Genomic DNA, 19,159 nt, shown 5'->3' with positions numbered 1-19,159 from the left:
TGGGGGCTAAACGATATGGTACTAAATAACCATTCGGTCAACAAAGAAATCAAAGACGAAATTAAAGAAATACATGGAGACAAATGAAAATGAAAATACAATGGTACAAAGTCCTTGGGATACAGCAAAAGCTGTTCTAAGAAGGAAGTTCAGAGTTCCTTCTAAGAAAAAAGTACAGGCCTACCTCAAGAAACAAGAAAAATCTTGGGGCGCCTGGGTGGCTCAGTGGGTTAAAGCCTCTGCCTTCAGCTCAGGTCATAGATCCCAGGGTCCTGGGATTGATCCCCACATCGGGCTCTCTGCTCTGCAGGGAGCCTGCTTCCTCCTCTCTCTCTCTCTCTCTCTCTCTCTGCCTGCCTCTCTGCCTACTTGTGATCTCTGTCTGTCAAATAAATAAATAAAATCTTCAAAAAAAAAAAAAAAAAGAAACAAGAAAAATCTCAAACCAGAAGCCTAACCTTACACCTGCAGGAAACAGAAAAAGAACAAACAAAGCCAAAGTAAGCAGAAAGAAGGACATAATAAAGATTAGAGCAGAAATAAATGAAATTGAGAATTTTTTAAAAAATAGAAAAGATCAATGAAACCAAGAGCTGATTCTTTGTAAAGATAGATGAAATTGATAAGCCTTTAGCCAGATTCATTAAAAATAAAAATAAAAGAGGACTCAAATAAATAAAACCAGAAATAAACGAGGAGAAATAACTGAGACCACAGAAATACAAATGATTATAAGAAAATGTTATGAAAAAATTATATGCCAACATATTGGACAACCTAGAAGAAATGGATAAATTCTTAGAAACATATAATCTTCCAAAACTGAATCAGGAAGAAACAGAAAATTTGAGCAGACTGATTACTAGGAATGAAACTGAATCATTTATTAAAAAAAGAAAAAAAACCTCCCAAGAAATAAAAGTCCAGGACTAGATGGCTTCACAGGCAAATTCTACCAAACATTTAAGGAAGAGTTAACACCTATATTTCTCAAACTATTCCAAAAATTTGAAGAGGAAGGAATGATTCCAGATTCATTGTGCAAGGCCAGTATCACTCTGATACTAAAACCAGAAATAAGACATTACTAAATAAGAAAATCACAGACCGGAACGCCTGGGTGGCTCAGTTGGTTAAGCAGCTGCCTTCGGCTCAGGTCATGATCCCAGCGTCCTGGGATGGAGTCCCGCATGGGGGGGGGGGGGGTGTCCTTGCTCAGCAGGGAGCCTGCTTCTCCCTCTGCCTCTGCCTGCCATTCTGTCTGCCTGTGCTCGCTCGCTCTCCCTCTCTCTCTGATAAATAAATAAAATCTTAAAAAAAAAAAAAAAAAGAAAATCACAGACCAACATCTCTAATGAACATAGATGCAAAAATCCTCAACAAAATATAAGCAAATAGAATCCAACAAGACATTAAAAAAGGCATTCACCACAGTCAACTGGGATTTATTCCAGGGATGTAAGGGTGGTTCATTATTTGTAAATCAATCCACGTGATACTTCACATTAATGAGAGGAAGGATAAAAAACATATGATCATCTCAAGAGATGCAGAAAAAGCATTTGACCAAATACAACATGCATTCATGATTAAAACAAACAAACAAACAAACAAACCTCTCGACAAAGTAGGTTTACCAAAAAAATTCTCATTATTTTCTTCAGGGTGATTTGAGATGACCTTTGCATCTACAAAATATGGACAGGTTCCTGCAAGCAAGAAAAAGAGAACAAGACAAAGCTTTGGAATTTAAAATATAATTACCAAAACAAAGGGGAAGGATAATGAGAAAACGCAGAAGGGAAATGTAAGGATAACCCGGGGGTTAGAAATATCCAACAGCTGAGGGGAGGAGAGAGGAAAGAGAGCAGGCAATTAGCAGGATAGTCACAGGAGTGAAAGTAATAGTAGCAGCTATGGATTGCCTAATCCCTACAAACTGCCAGCTGCTTTGCCCATACTCGTTTAATCTTCGCCAAACACTGCAAGGTAGGGAGCGTTACTAAGAAATTGAGGCTCAGGGAAATGGAGTTCCTCTGACGTCAGGCAAGTAGCAAGTGGATGAGGTAGGTCGGCCTCCCACCTTGTTGCCCTTACCTCCCCCTCTTGTAGGAAGGCAGGGAGAAGTTGTAAGGAGATGAAGAGGCTGAAGAGGGCCAGAGCCGAAGTTGATGTGTAGGGTTGGGGGCAGGATCCTTCAGGAGCTGGGAAGGGATAAGGTCTCAGGAACAAGGTGGGAAGGGGCAAGGTGATGCAAAATTAGCCTTTCTTCCTCCAAGACTCTGAACACCTGCCAAGAGGACCCGGCGAGGCTGAACGAAGTGGGAGCAGACACGCACAAGATCCGAGAGGACCTTGAAACCAACGCCAAGCCTGCCTCCGGGAGCAATCTGCTTATGTCTAATGACTCATTCCCTAGGACAAGGCCAGATCCTGGCCAGCAGCCGCTAAGGATGCTTCTGCGGGGCGCTCCTCTGTACTCGGGGCGCTCCTCTGTACTCGTGGGTGCTGTCACATCCCGACCTCCTCCGCGAGGCTCCAAGAGGTGTGGCCGGGATCTAAAGCCACCTTTGACTTTGTGTCACTAAACCCTTTTATTCTTTGGGGCCAACTAGAGGGCAAAAAGGATAAGAGCAAACCAAGGAGGGGATGTTGCAATTCCAAATTGCTCTCCAAAATGCTTTCTAGAGGCATCCGAGAATTGATTAATTATAAAGAGCAAGAGGGCACAAAACAAACAAACAAAACAAAACAAAACAACGAATTGCCGGACCCTTGAAAATTGTTCAAGAGTAGATGCCCCGCAAATCTGAATTCCAAAAGCCCAAAGCAGGTGGCCTTTTCAAAGAGCGAAGTTGATTTTATCACTATCTTTAGTCTGAATTCACCACGCATTTCCTCCCTAATCCAGGATGTGATAAGAAACCAACATAACAGGAATTCATCTTCCCCCAAGAAAAGGTGAGCATCTCTGAGTTCAACAGAGACAACCGGAACCTAATTACATCACCTCTTTTCAAGCTTTCTGGTAAAAGTGTAAAATGAAAGAGGGCTGAAAGAGGCTGTTTAGCACAGCTACAATGTGACCACATTTTCCTTTCAAAAGTGACACACCAAGTAGCTGCCATTTTTAGCAAACGATCTGAAATCAGAGCCATTGCAAAAATAAATAAATAAATAAATAAATAAATAAATAAAGCGCTCGCTTTGAGAGCTCTGGAACCTGGGCCCGGAAGGGCAGTATTTCCTTGTTCTGTCTGATGAATATTACACAAAGGGTAGGCAGGGAAGGCTGGTCTACAAAGAGAAAAGCACCTTTGTGAAGAAAACCAAGTATGTGGCCTTCAGGGAGCTAAGCACATGTTTAATTTTGTGTTTTAAACTTCTCAGCGGACTGCAGATCTATAAAGGGAACCACTGAAAGTGAAGATCACGGCGACTTACCCAGAGCATCAGGCTGTTTTCCGCAAGACGGGGCGAGAAGTGAGAAAGCAAAATCTTTGCTTCAGTTACACAAACTCCCTCTCCTTTGCAGAGAAACTTGAGAGCTGAAATGGAGCCAGACGCTAATGCGGGACCAGCTGCGAACAGCTCTGTGCTTGTCAAACACTGACATCTACTGGACAGTTTTGAAACGCATGTTTATTTCCGAAACTGATCCATTTATGGCATCAAATAGATCGATTCCCCTGTGCTTTTTATCGTGGAGGATTTTTCTCCTTTTTGCCCTTTGGAAGTCATTGAACTATAATTTAATTGCTTTTGTAAAACACGCAGAGCTCTTTAATTTATGGTTTAGCTTTTAAAAATTACTAGGATTGCTATTCTCATTAAATAGGGCTTGGCAAGTACGAGAGAAGAGCACCGGCTCTCTAATCCGAATTCATTAGGTATAAATAATTATCCCTTATATCCATAAAGCACTAATCCGTCTCCAAAGCATGGCCGGTTATATTGTCTCATTAGCTGTCAATAACCCTGTGAGATGGGACGATCAGGATCACCCTATTCTGCAGAAAAGGACACAAACGCTCAGAAAATCTAGCTAATACATCCAAGGTCACAAAACAAGTCAGAGGTGATGCTAGCGCCAGAATCGAGGTTTTCCAATTTATAGGCCAGGACTCTTATCATCGAGGCATATTTCTCTTGGTGGAAAGAAATAAATTACTCTCAGCTGGTGAGGGGCAAGGCGAATGGGGACATGCAAACACACACACCCTTTCTTTCGCTCGCTACTGTTAAAGCCCTGACATTAACTAATGAGCAGAGGGAGAGAGCCGCCGTGGATGATAGCTGCACTCCATTTTCATACACCAAGAAAGACTTGGCTAAAGCTAATGAACCCACTGGGCATTATTAACCTTCCCCTCCAGCACGCCAGAATCAGCCGCCACAGTGAAGTGCAGGCGCCCATCTTTAAAAACACACTGACTTGTCATCCAAAGAGATTGAGAATCGGTTACCTTATGCCCAGATTGATTCACCTTCCCTCAGCCAGGGCACAGAGCTGCATCCTGATGATGATAACAAGCTTCCTAATTATCATCGAAACTAGAGGCACAGAAAGAACCTCAGGACAAAGGAGGCATACCTGAGGGTAGGGTGAATGGATTATAAACACAACCTTTTCTATGCTGTGGGCAACTTACCAAAGGCATCTGAGCTTTGTTGGGACTTTTTTTTTTTAACAGGATAATTAGCTGGAGCTCTAAAAGAAACATCAAACCATGGAGGTTGGAACCTAAGCGGGCACTTCATAAATGTTACCTGGAATGAAAATATTGCCATGAGATTCCCAAAGAGGCATGGAGCATCTGCCTTGGAGGCCTGTGGCCAAGCTTGTCCTGTTAGTGCTTTGCTAACAGAGGAGGAACTGTGCTGTGGAGTGGAGATGGTGGGGAGCTAAAAGACAGACCAGTTAACCAGACAATAGAGGGGTTCAATCCACCCTCAGGAGTATGGACAGCTCAACCCACAAAGGATCTCCAGCCCTAGAAAACCAAGGTGTCAAGGTCAACCATTAAAAGCAAATTAAAGGATAGGATATGGCTGGCTGTATCAATGCTCTTTTTGCATGCCTAGAAATTCTGTCCCAACTCGGGAGCCTGAGCTCTTAAAAACAATAGTAACAGTGAACACTAATACAGGACTCATTAATACTCATTAATCCTGACAACAACCCCATGAGGCGGGTGCTCCTATCAGTCCCACTTTATGGGAGTTACCCATCAGCTGAGGCACAGGGAGTAGGTAACTCAACCAAGATTCCACATCTTTCAAGTGGTGGGACTAGAATGTAAACCCAGGTCTGTCCAATTTCAGCGTCCATTCCCTTCACCTCTATATCAGTGGTTCTCAACATGTGGTCCCCAGATAAGCAGGATTAGGATGACCTGAAAATACAATTCTCAGCCTTCTCTCTCCACACCTGTCCCCAACAGACCGACTCAAACAAAAATTCGGGGGCCCAACCCCCTAAACTTTAACAAGCCACAAAGGTGATTCTTGTCCACAAGAAAGTGTGAAAACTACTCTGTATGATACTACTTGTCTCTAAAAGGTACCTGAAGGTCTAGAACATTCAGCTCAAAAAGAACACTGACAGGGTTGCGGTTTGCCATTTGCTGATGAAACGAGCGTGAGAAGGTAATTCAATTTGATTGTGAACTTGGATTAATCTTGGCTGTTTCGGTATCATTCCTTCATCCTAGAAAAATTCCAAGATGCAATCCACTAATAGCAGATCCAATTTTCAGATGTAGAAATCAAAGCCATTTAAGTCATCAGATCATTGGCAAAACACCTCAGTGATTAGTCCATTCTCCTTTCTCCAAAAAAAAGTGCACATTACCCATCTGAGGCTAGCAAGTGATTATCTCCACAAGAAGGTCTTCATACCACAAGGATCCAGTTTAACGTTTCCTAAAGTGTGTGTGAGCTCATTTAAGACCCTAACACTGTGAGGTGCTTTGCAGGAAAATGGTTCGAGCCAGACCAGATTAGCTTGTATTCACTGAACGTGTCCTAAGGGCCAAGAACTCTTATAAGCACTTTATATATATATATTATAACCATCCTATGAGATAAAATTGTCCTCCCCTTTTGATAGATGAAGACCAGTGAGGCACAAAGAGGAGAAATAAACTTTTCCAAATTCCCACAAGACCAATCCTAGCTGGGTTCTAAACCCAGAAAGTCTGCTGGCAGAGGCCCTCACTCACCATAGTATGCGTTCCTTCCTCTCTGTGGGAAATTCTTCATATTTCATCTATGCTTTTTGCCTTCCTGGAAAGTCTCCACACACATGAGCCCACTGGGAAGTCCTGCAGTAAAGAAATACGCTTACATCGTACAACCCGATGCCTTCCGTGCTTACTTGATCAGGGGACCCGTTCTGTGCACTTCCTGCAACAGCTGGTCTTAAAAACACATTTTGGGAAAACCCAGTTTGGCCTGACTGAGGAAGATAACTCTCGCTCAATCCCTAAAACCATTGTGAGAAGGCAAATGTACTAATGGGGTGTATGTGTGTATGTGTGTGTGTGTGGGGGGGGGGTGTTTCTTAGTGCCTGAAATAGACTAAACACTACAAAAGCATTTACTTTTGTGGTTGTTGCTGGCGGTGTCATTAATGACAGGTACCTAACCCTTTACCATATCTTGGGCTAACCTTCAAGGACAAGAAAGACAATGAAATCCTCATGAGGGAAAGAAGCTTCTTTTACTTCTCTTAGAGCAGGCAGAGGCAATCATGCTGTCATCTCAGCCCTTGCATGGGCGACACTTCCTCAGAGGAAAGTACGGCCATGCCACCCTGCTAGATACCTAGATACAAACGGCTAGCAATCTCCGTGCGTGTAGTAAATGTCGGCTGGCTTCCCCCATCCTGACCCCCGCACCTCAGAACCTCCAAAGTGTTTACCACCTTCAACCAAAACATCCTGGAAGTTTCAGCCTATTGGCTTGAGTAACTCCAAATGGTCAGACGGAGATTTGGAGTCACATTCAGAAACTTCTCCAATCTCTGTGCTTCTAGGAATTCTGCTAGATAGCATAGAGTCTTGAACTTGTAGCATGTTGGAGCAGGAGGAAGGAGGTGGGATTCTACCTTTAATAATTAGTACTTCTCATACTGGGGAACAGGGCTCCAGACTAGTGGGTAAATTGTTATCAATCTGACCTTTGGAGTCAGGTTAGTCATCTGAAATTTCTCAAACTATACCGAACTCTAGGTTAAGGAAAAAAAAAAAAAAAGGAGTACTAATGATTTCCATTCAACCCTAGGTCCTCTATTTATCTCTCCTACTCAGCAGCGATGGTCTCAAGTCTGCTTCTCAGTGTTGGAGTCTCCCGAGGCTGCCACTGCCTACGAAGCCACATCACAAGCACCTCCTCTTTGCTACCAGTATTTACTATGAAAGATAAAGGGTATTAATGTCTGTACCAAGGACACTGCTCCCTCTGTTCCCAAAGCCTCCAGAGCCACATCAAGCCTGACGCTGCTTCGTGCTGCTCTTGAAACAAAATGGCACCAGGTGCGGCTGCTGGGCCAAATACTGGCGTCTGGGTAGCACCTGCAGTTCTGTGCTGCCCCTGGCGTCACTAACGTGCTACAGCCCTCCGCGTGCCAAAGCGGAGTTCTGTTCCCTGGAAACCCCATGTGCCAAAGTTGGCTACGTTCTGAGCTAACTCTCAATTAGGTAGGCATAAAAGCTGTGCTGCCTTATCTCCCTTCCAACGTCTCACAGAGATCTTTAGCGAAACGACTGTTTTCCCGGCTTGTATTTTGTTTTTCCTTTCAGCACTCCTCAACCATTGTGTCTAGACACACATCCCAGGGGAACTAGAGTAAATGTGAATGGCAGGCAATGAACTCTTCTCAGATTTGTCCCAACTCTCTAACAACTAAGGCTCCATTAGTGGACCTAGCATGTGTACATGGCCCTCTCTCAGAAGTCTCCTTGGTAGCCCGTGGGGCAGTCGGGTGGGGAGCCTCTTCCCAGCACGCCCAAAGATACCAGCAGCCTAGGGGAAAACCAAGCCAAGGCTTTCGCTAGAGTCTCTTCTACAAGAGCTTTTATTCCCAGCACAGCAATCTTGCAAACCAATCTGAAAGACCATAGGAAGATGCAGTGGACTAGACAAAAAATGGCCAGAATTCCAATTCCAGGTCTATTAATTATCAGCCATGTGGGCCCTGGGCAGGCCATTCCACCTCCATCTACTAGGATAACAATAGCTTCCCTGACTAACCCCAGGCCTAGCCACTGAAGAAGGACATGTTGGGCTTCTTTCTAAAAGATAGAACACTAAATGCTGGGCCTGTTGGAGATAACAAAGAACAGTCACAGATTTCCCTAGCTAACAGCGTACAGACATGATTTTTGAGAAAAATGTTAGTGGAGTTCTTATCGTTTCATACTTTACGTGCTATCTCCTTCCTCATAATAACCCTATGAGGTGAGCATAATTAAGCCCATTTTACAGATGAGGAAGACAAGTTCAGTGAGGATCACAGACTTATCAGTCGCACATCCAGTAAGTGAAGGATCTAGGATTTAAATCCAGGTTTGTCTCATACCAGAATCTGTGATTTTTTTTTTTTTCCCCACCAAACCACACTGCCTCCTGTATATAAATAGCTATAGTACGAGGTAGGAAGTTATTCATCTCATAAGGCATAGATGAAGTGCCATGGAAGCAAATGAGATGCATACGAAAATGTTTTATAAACAGTCAAGCTGACACAAATGTAAGGGGTTTCTGTTATTATCATTAGGGCAAGTGCTCTATAAATATATGCTGGCTGTAAAGTTCCATCTGTAAATAGGAGTTAACCAAGCCTTGTAGAGGTATAAAAGAAAGGAGTATTTAATTTCAGCTGCAACAGATCATTGGAAGGCAACTGGTGCCTCAGATTCCATCACTATTCTAAATAGCCCAACATCTGTATATGGGCATGGGGAACCTATGTGAACAGATCGAGAGCCCCCAGAGCTCAATGGTGGCACCCAAGCAGAATGAAAATCAGTTTAGCACGTTGCAACACGCTGGATGGGCCTCCTGAGAAGACATGTTGGGATGGGTTATTAAGATCACTTGGTGAAGTGAAACCTTGTTCAGGGTGTGTGGTCTGCTGTGAGCAAGAGCTGTGTAATCCAGCAGGGTATGAGAAGCCGGTTTTTTTTTTTTTTTTAAAGATTTTATTTATTTATTTGACAGACAGAGATCACAAACAGGCAGAGAGGCAGCCAGAGAGAGAGGAGGAAGCAGGCTCCCTGATGAGCAGAGAGCCCGATGCGGGGCTCAATCCCAGGACCCTGGGATCATGACCCGAGCCGAAGGCAGCCTTTAACCCACAGAGCCACCCAGGCGCCCCAGAAGCCGGCTTTTGAATGTGGACTGACACAGAGGCTCTTTGTTGTGAGTTCAAGGTCTAATCATCATAACTTATGTATATTAAGCACCTACTATGTGCCAATCACTGAGCTAAGCATGGGAAGAGTCCATATTAAGTCATCACATTATGATGAAGCTAAATATACTCCTCTGATTAAGAGCATAAGTTTTGAAGTAATACAGACCGCTGTTTGTTTTACTATGGACAAGTTAGTTCATCACACCAAGCCTCAGTTTCCTAATCTGTAAAACAGAGATCATAATACCCACATCATAGAGTTGTCATGAGGATTAAATAAGCTAATGACTTTAATACAGTAGAGCAATTAATACTATACTTAGCACAAATAAACTACAATAAATGGTAGACGATGTTGTTACCATTAGATTTTTCTCTTGAAAGTCAGCAGGGATCGTGCGTGGGGTACCTGGCTGGCTCTGTGAGTATAGCATGTGACTCCTGATCTTGAGGTTGTAGGTTTGAGCCCCACATTGGATATAGTGATTACTTAAAAATAAATTCTTCTTTAAAATTATTATTTATTTATTTAGAAGCTTTTATTTATTCATCTGAGAGAAAGAGAGAGCACAAGCAGGGGGAGGGGCAGATGACAAGGGAGAAGCAGACTCTCCACTGAGGGAGGAGCCTGACATGGGGTTTAGTCCCAGGATCCCAAGATCATGACCTGAGCTGAAATCAGACACTCATTGACTGAGCCACCCAGGTGCCCTGCTCTTTCCCTTCTATTACCATCTATAAAAACCCTATAATAAAAAATAAGTAAATAAAATAAAAAATCTTTTAAAGAAAGTCAGCAAGAATCATTCTTTTTTTTTTTTTAAGATTTTATTTATTTGACAGACAGAGATCACAAGTAGGCAGAGAGGCAGGGAGAGGAGGAAGCAGGCTCCCTGCGGAGCAGAGAGCCTGACGTGGGGCTCGATCCCAGGACCCTGGGATCATGACCTGAGCCAAAGGCAGAGGCTTTAACGCACTGAGCCACCAAGGTGCCCCAAGAATCATTCTTTTAAATTTTAGGAAATAGTACTAGAAAATAAATTCTAGGCATATTGGTTACCTATCACATAACAAATTACCTCATAATTTAGTGGCTTATAACAATACATTTTATCTCAGCGTTTCTGTGATCAAGATCTGGGCATAGCTAAACTCAGTCCTCTGCTTTAGGGTCTCTCACAGGCTATCATTTAGGTGTTGGCCAGGGCTGGGGTCTCATTTCAACGCTCAATGACTAAGGAAGGATCCACTTCCAAGCTCATTCATGTGGTTTTCAGCAGGATTCAGGTCCTCACAGGCTGTCAATCTGAGGTTCCTCACTGCCTATTGGCTGGAAGCTACCCCTGGTTCCTTGCCAAATGGGCCTCTCCAGTCCCCACTATCTTTCTTCGTCAAAGCCAGCAAGTGTCAGCTGGCAAATGGAATTCACAGACGTATAACCTAATCACAAGAGTGATATTCCATCTTTTTTGCTGTATTATATTCCTTAGAAGCAAGTCACTAGATCCAGCTTATACCCAATGAGAATTATGCAAGGACATGAACACCTGGAGGTGGGGATCATTGGGAGCCATCTTAGAAGTCTGCCTTCCACACGGGGAAAAGTCATAAACTCAAGAGTCAAAGAAAATCTTTTAAAAGTCTATAGGGTATATGGGAATGCAAGCTGGTGCAGCCACTCTGGAAAACAGTATGGAGATTCCTCAGAAAGTTGGAAATAGATCTACCCTACGACCCAGCAATTGCACTACTAGGTACTTACCCCAAAGATACACATGTAGTGATCCAAAGGGGCATCTTCACCCCAAGGTTTATAGCATCAATGTCCACAATAGCCAAATGATGGAAAGACCCCAGATATCCATTGACAGATGAATGGATAAAGAAGATGTGGTAGATATACATGATGGAATATTATGCAGCCATCAAAAGTTGAAATCTTGCCATTGGCAACAATATGAATGGAACTAGAAGGTATTATGTTAAGTGAAATAAGTCAATCAGAGAAAGACAATTATCATATGATCTCACTGATGTGTGGAATTTAGGAAACAAGGCGGAGAACCATAAGTAAAGAGAGGAAAAACTAAAACAAGATGAAACCAGAGAGGGAGACAAACCATAAGAGACTCTTAATCATAGCAAACAAACTGAGTGTTGTTGGAGGGGAGGTAGGCAGAAGGGACAGGGTAACTGTGTGAGGGACATTGGAAGGGGATGTGTTGTAATGAGCCCTGGGTATTACATAAAACTGATGAACCACAGACCTGTACCTCTGGAACCAATAATGCATTATATGTTAAGTAATTAAATTTAAATTTAAAAAATTTTTAAAAAGTGGGGCGCCTTACTTTTGACCATGAACATATATATCCTGTTTTTATCTCCCATACCCGTAATTCATAAAATTTATCCCCTGCAAGATTGATAGTAGTTGTTGTTTGGAAATTGAATACCAATTTTTATAACCTATAGCAAAACATCTTTTTTAATTCATAGAGGTGATATGTTGTTTGTGTTTCTGTGGTCCTCCTCAGGTGTTAGGTGGTATTCTGTTAATGCTTTTCTAAAAGTACAAATACTAGTCAGGATTGGTTTTCATACCATGCTTGTCCATATCAGCAACCTTTGCCAGTGTGCAGTAAGCTAGATTTTCAGCATGATTCAAAATATGTACACTGAAACATTCAGAGCACCTTAGTACTTAAGACCAAACACGGACAACAAAAGGAGTTATCATGGGAGTGGTATAGGAGTAACCCAGGCTCTACTACAAGAATATATTTTTTAAAGCTAAAAAAGCAAGTTTTACAGGCAGACATATAGTCATCATTGACTTAGCACCCAGGGTATACACACAAGGAACTAAGCTCATTAAATAGTGAGATGCAACACTCTACAAGACATAGGCGATCCAGGCATTCAGGTTGCATTGCAAAAGCCCCTCAAAGCAGACACTTCCAGACGGAGTCACTTTCTATCCAGATTAACTGTTTAACACTACAGAATGAATTTTTTTTTTTAAAGATTTTATTTATTTATTTGGTAGAGAGAGACATAGCGAGAGAGGGAACACAAGCAGGAGGAGTGAGAGAGGGAGAGGCAGGCTTCCCGCTGAGCAGGGAGCCCGATGCGAGGCTCGATCCCAGGACCCTAGGATCATGACCTGAGCCTAAGGCAGACGTTTAAGAACTGAGCCACCCAGGCGCTCCCAGAATGAATTTTTTTTGCTGCACCAGGTTTTTCCTGCATGTAATATAAAACATCCTATCCATCCTGTCCTCACCTGTGTTTGGCTAGTGGGCTTTCTCAGATCTTGGAGATGGTGTTACTTACCAAGGCAGGATTTCTGAGTTAGACTGGAAACATCAGTATGTATGATGTGTTTCCATTAATCTTTTAAGGGAGTGTGTGTATGTGTATATAGACAGATACTGAATATACACATACATACATACATACATATTCTGTATATGCTCATAATGTATTTCTGGAGGGACATGCAGAACAATAGCAGCAGCTTTTAGGGAGATGAACCGGAAGACTGGGAACGTGGAACTGGAACAGGTGGGAGAAGGAGGCTCACTTTCCATTGTATGATCTCTTGCAGAATTTTAACTTGTTACCATGATTTTGTATTACTTTTTTACTTAAAATACTTTTAACTTTACTGAACATGATTTTAAGGGTTCAACAAATAAATCAAGAGATCTTTTTATTTTCTAAAGATTTTATTTATTTGACAGAGAGAGATCACAAGTAGGCAGAGAGGCAGGCAGAGATAGAGGGGGAAGCAGGCTCCCCGCTGAGCAGAGAGCCCCATGCGGAGCTCAGTCCCAGGACCCTGAGATCATGACCTGAGCCAAAGGCAGAGGCTTTAACCCACTGAGCCACCCAGGCGCCCCAAATCAAGAGATCTTAACTAGGTATACAATCAGAATATCTCATAGAGCTTTTGTCAAAATACGCATAGAGGTAGTTTAACCTTGATAGCTGGGCCTCTGGAGTCAGACTGTATGGACTAAAAGATCTCTAGTGCTGGGCAAGACATGAGGCAACTTATCTGACCTCTCAGAGCCTCAGTTTCCTCCTCTGTAAATGGTGGCTCTGTTATAAAGCCTACTTTTCTGGGAACTGGGATGAAAGGAGGGGGCCTTGCAAGGGCTAATCCTTTCAAGGACTTGCCTCAACCTCATCCACCTGCTTGCCAGGCTAAATGAGCTTCCACTCCGCTTACTAGTCTACAGTACACCAAAACACTTTGCTCTGAGCATGAAGAGACACAAGTGAAAAGGAAGACCGATTGGATATTTCTAAAACAACAACAACAAAACCCCTCTAATCTGCTCTCAACAGAAAATACTCTCATTGAGGGATTTCTTTTCAAACTTGGTCCAAAAAGATGGCTATTGGCAGGCAAATACTTTTCAATCGCACAAATTTCTGGAGATGTAATGAATCCCAAGTGGCTTCCAGGAACATGGCTGTTACTCTAGCACACAGCTGTCTGGTACGATTTACTCCATTAAGAGTCACTACTGGGGCGCCTGGGTGGCTCAGTCGGTTAAGCCTCTGCCTTCAGCTCAGGTCATGGTCCCAGAGTCCTGGGATGGAGCCCCACATCTGGCTCCCTGCTCAACAAGGAGTCTGCCTCTTCCTCTCCCTCTGCCCCACCCCCACCCCACTCCCTCTCTCCCTCTCTTACTCTCTCTCTCAAATAAATAAAATCCTTTAAAAAAAAAAAAAACCCTCACTACCGAAGTATTGGGGGTTATGCTGTAGTAGGGAGACTAGCGTAATGTGGAATTAGAGGAGACATGATCACGTCACAGCGGGGACATGTGGCAGGATGCTTCTTCCATTTAAAGGCCTAGGAATCGACTAGAGAAGACTTTATAGAAACAAGATTTGTAGGACCCTCTTCAAATCTACCAAATTAGAATCTCCAAGGAGCAGTAACAGAGCTTGTACGATATTAGTAAGTCTGATATCTAATATCTATTGAGCATCTGCTCTGTAGACCAGGCTCTATGCTAAGCATTTTTCATGTATTATCTCATTAATCCTCACAACACTCAAAACTTTAAGCACTACTATTATCACCATAACCCAAGACTCTTTTCACTGGGCTCCTTGTTCAGCATCTTTCTTCAGTATCCTCCCTTCATTTGAAAACAAATCCTCTTCTGTATGACCTAAATTGTTGGGATTTTTAACCTCACATGTACCCATTTTATGGTACCATTTCCTTAGGGGAAATAAATGCCTTTTCTCAGCTGAAAACCCAAGATCCAAGCCCATAGCACTGCCTGCCTTATATGGCTTCCCTATCTTGCTTGAGGACCTATAGAATTCACAGTGAGGCTGCTTGGAAAATCAGTTCTGAAAAGAAATTCTTTGCACATGTGAAGTGTTCAATAAGGGGATGGCAGAGGCCCTGAGGCTGTCTTTTGAAGGCAAAAGGGTCTTCTTGGTCTTAGAATAACAACACATATCAACTTCTACAAGTAGGTTATTTATAACAACAATAACAGCTAATATTTATTGAATACTTTATTACTCTCCAGGCACTGTAACATATTTACTATCCCATCTAATATTAAATATGACCCTGTAGGGCAATTATTATTATTATTATTATTATTATCATCCCCCTTTTTACGGATGAGAAGACAAGGCCAAAAAGGCAAAATGACTTTCCAGAGATCACTCAGCTATTACTTGACAGAACGGGAATGAAACCCAGTCTTGTGTGACTCCAAAGTTAATATACTTAACTCCTCTGTCCTTAATGTCAAGACCAAAAGAAGAAATCAATTGGACTTGGCATCTTTTTTTTTTTTAAAGATTTTATTTTTAAGTAATCTCTAGACCCAATCTGAGGCTCAAACTCACCACCCTGAGATCAAGAGTCATAGCTCCACCAACTGAGCTCACCGGGTGCCCCCCGGGCTTGTCTTTAATTGTGCTTGTTTGTGTATACGTGGGTTTCAAGGATTGGTTTTTGTTATTTTTGTTTGTTTGTGAAAGAAGAAGAGGGTTTTACTTTCTAGTCTCCTTGGCTACAGGAAGCCAATATTGTGAATTAGTGGAATTTTGAAAGAGGACTACTTTCTCAGAGATTCCCTTTCTGGCCTGGCTGACGAATATGACAGAAAGACAGAATCAGCATGTTAGAACTATTATCCTTTTATCAAGTAGTACAAAGAAGTAATTGCTTCCTCTCAAGTTAACACCTAAAGAAATTACTCAGCACCCAATTCACTTCTCAGGGGTGGAATCTTACTCTTCGTATCATCCCCCCACGCCCATATTTCCATCTTGGCAACATAAAGAGCCAGATCTTCTAGCCTAGATGACTACACAGAGATCAGCAATTCTGAAATTCTGCACCCTGCTCAGAGATCCTCCAGTCCTCTCCCCTCCTTCGTGGTAGAGATCTTGAAAAATGCTCCCCAAACGCGCTTTAGACCCCCAAAATACAAAGCCTTTTTCTCTACCACCCACAATCAAGTGGCTGTTAGGGACCAAAAAGCCCTTGTTAGTCCACATTACTGCTTTTGAGGGGAATGCAGGAGCCCTTATAACGGATGACACAGCTCATAGTGGGTAACCACTCTCCTCTGAGAGATAGGAAAGAGGGGAAGACAATTCTCAGCAGTACAGAAGCACCTCTCCAGCTGCCACCAGCTGTCCTTCAGGTGGCTGAGCTATCAGACCTGGGAAGGGCACGGGGAGGTGGGTGCCCATTCGCCTTTGTGGCCAGATACTGAAGTGCTCTCTCTATTTTGGTCTCTCTGCAACTTTCCTTCTTACTGTCCTTAGTGACTTTCTGTGTGTCCCTACCACACACTGGCACACACACACATTCTGCTCTGCAGCCTTTGCCATTGGTTCCATGCTGTCGATACGACTTCCAATTAAATCAGTGCAACTACAAAGAAATACCATAGAGATGAGTTTATATTTGCCTACAGAATCAGGATCAATTGCATTTCCTTATAACTACACACATACACAAACACAAACATACACACACACGCCCCTACACCTACAGGAATCCCTCACTTTTCACAAAAGGATGCTCCTGAAAATCCAGTAAATGTTAAATTGCATAGATGAAAGTCGATTTCAACTCCAATGACTTTCTTAATCATTTTCACATGTATAAATGTTTATTTCAATAAATGCAATTTTCCTTGGTAGTGAGCACAAAAGCAAATAAAATGTAGCTGAAAATATTTTGCCAACTGTAAACCATCAACAAGTGATACTCATAGTTATTCACTAAGCAGGTAAGGGTGATAATGAATGCAATTTAAAAGGCTCTACTGTTAACCATTTTTATAACATGATTAATCCTTCCTTAATGTAAACGTTTGTACAAATGGATTAGAATACATTGGATCTGATGTAGGTCTTCTTACATTTAAACAAATCTACTTACATTACACTGTGATTGCTCTTCATTTCTATTATATCCAAATTGGATTATAAACTGTTTTTAAAGCAATAGTGGGTATGACATTAAAAGAGCACTGAATGAGAAAAGTTTTTTCTTTTTAATTGAAGTATAATTGACAACAAAATATTATATTAGTGATTTGCAAGTGAGTGATTTGACTTTTCTTAAATCAACAGAGTGATTTGATATTTATATACACTATTAAATGCTCACCACTGTCTAAGCTAGGTACCATCTGCCACCACATAAAGTTATTACAATATTATTTACTATATTCCCTATGCTGCACTTTTCGTCCCTGTGACTTATTTATTTTATAACCAGAAGTCTGAAGCTCTTAATCCTCTTCACCTACTTTGCCCATCCCCCACCCACTTCCCCTCTGGCCACCACCAGTTTGATCTTTGTATCTAAGGATCAATTTGTTTTGTTTGAATGATTGTTTTGTTTTTAAGATTCCACATATAAGTAAAATCATACAGTATTTGTTTGTCTCTGACTGACTTACTTAGCTTAGCATAATACCCTCTAGGTCCATCCATGTTGTTGCAAATGGCAAGATTCTATTCTTTTTGATGGCTGAGTAATATTCCATCATAGATAGAGAGATGATAGATAGATAGATAGATAGATAGATATGTCTATCTATACATATATACACACACACACACACCATTTCTTATTTATCTATTCATCTATAAATGGACACTTAGGCTGCTTCCATATTTTGACTGTGGTATATAATGCTGCAATAAATGTAGGAGTACGCATATCTTTTTGAAACAGTGTCTTCATTTCCTTCATATGCTGTTTCTATTTTAAAATTTTTGAGAAACTTCCATACTATTTTCTTTCCCTTTTTTTGGTGGGGGTAGAGAGGAGGGGCAGAGGGAGTGGGAGAGTGAGGATCTCAAGCAGGCTCCATGACCAGCACAGAGCTCGACACAGGGTTCAATCTCATGACCCTGAGATCACGACCTGAGCCAAAACCAAGAGTTGGACGCTCAACCAAATGAGGCACCCAGGCATCCCTGCATACTGTTTTCCATTCTGGCTGTACCAGTTTACATTCCCACCAACAACCCATGAGGGTTCCCTTTCCTCCACATCCTTGCCAACATTTGTTATTTCTTCTGTTTTTTTGTATCAGTCGTTCTGACAAGAGTAAGGTGATAACTCATTGTGGTTTTGATTTGCATCTCCTGGATGATTTTTTTTTTAAGATTTTATTTATTTATTTGACAGAGAGAAATCACAAGTAGGCAGAGAGGCAGGCAGAGAGAGAGAGAGGAGGAAGCAGACTCCCTGCTGAGCAGAGAGCCCAATGCGGGACTCGATCCCAGGACCCTGAGATCATGACCTGAGCCGATCTTAACCCACTGAGCCACCCAGGCGCCCCTCCTGGATGATTTTTGATGTTGAGCATCTTTTCATGTGTCTCCAATTTTTGAATCAGATTATTTGTTTTCTTTGGTGTTAACTTCTATAAGTTCCCTAGAGTTTGAATATTAACCCCTTATTGGATGTATCATTTACAAATATCTTACTCCATGCATTAGATTGTCTTTTCTTTTTTATGGATGAGTAGTATTCCATGGCATATATAAACACCACATCTTCATCTAGTCTATCAATGGACACTTGGGTTTCTTCCATACCTTGGCTATAATGCCGCAATAAACATATGGGTATATATATCCTTTCAAATTAGTGTTTAGTGTTTTCATTTTGGGGGAGGCTAATACCCAATAGTGGAATTACTGGATCATATGATATTTATGTTTGTAATTTTTTTTAAGATTTTAATTATTTATTTGACAGAGAGAAAGAATCACAAGTAGGCAGAGAGGCAGGCAGAGAGAGAGGGGGAAGCAGGCTCCCTGCTGAGCAGAGAGCCCGATGGGGGCTCAATCCCAGGACCCTGGGATCATGACCTGAGCCAAAGGTAGAGGCTTAACCCACTGAGCCACCCAGGCGCCCCTGTTTGTAATTTTTTTGAGGAATCTCCATACTGGTTTTCTACAGTGGCTGTACCAGTTTGCATTCCCACCAACAGTGTACATGTGTTCCTTTTTCTCCACATCCTTGCCAACACTTGTTGTTTCTTGTGTTTTTTATTTTAGTCATTCTGACAGGTATAAGGTGATATCTCTCTTTGGTTTTAATTTGCATCTCCTGAATGATTTGTGATGCTGAACATTTTCTCACGTCTGTTGGCCATCTGTATATCTTCTTTGGAAAAATGTCTATTCAAGACCTCTGCCCATTTTTAA

This window comes from Mustela lutreola, chromosome X (assembly GCF_030435805.1).
Source record: "Mustela lutreola isolate mMusLut2 chromosome X, mMusLut2.pri, whole genome shotgun sequence".
Taxonomy (NCBI): Eukaryota; Metazoa; Chordata; class Mammalia; order Carnivora; family Mustelidae; genus Mustela; species Mustela lutreola.
The sequence above is the reverse complement of the archived record's forward strand: the minus strand, read 5'-3'. Positions refer to the sequence as shown.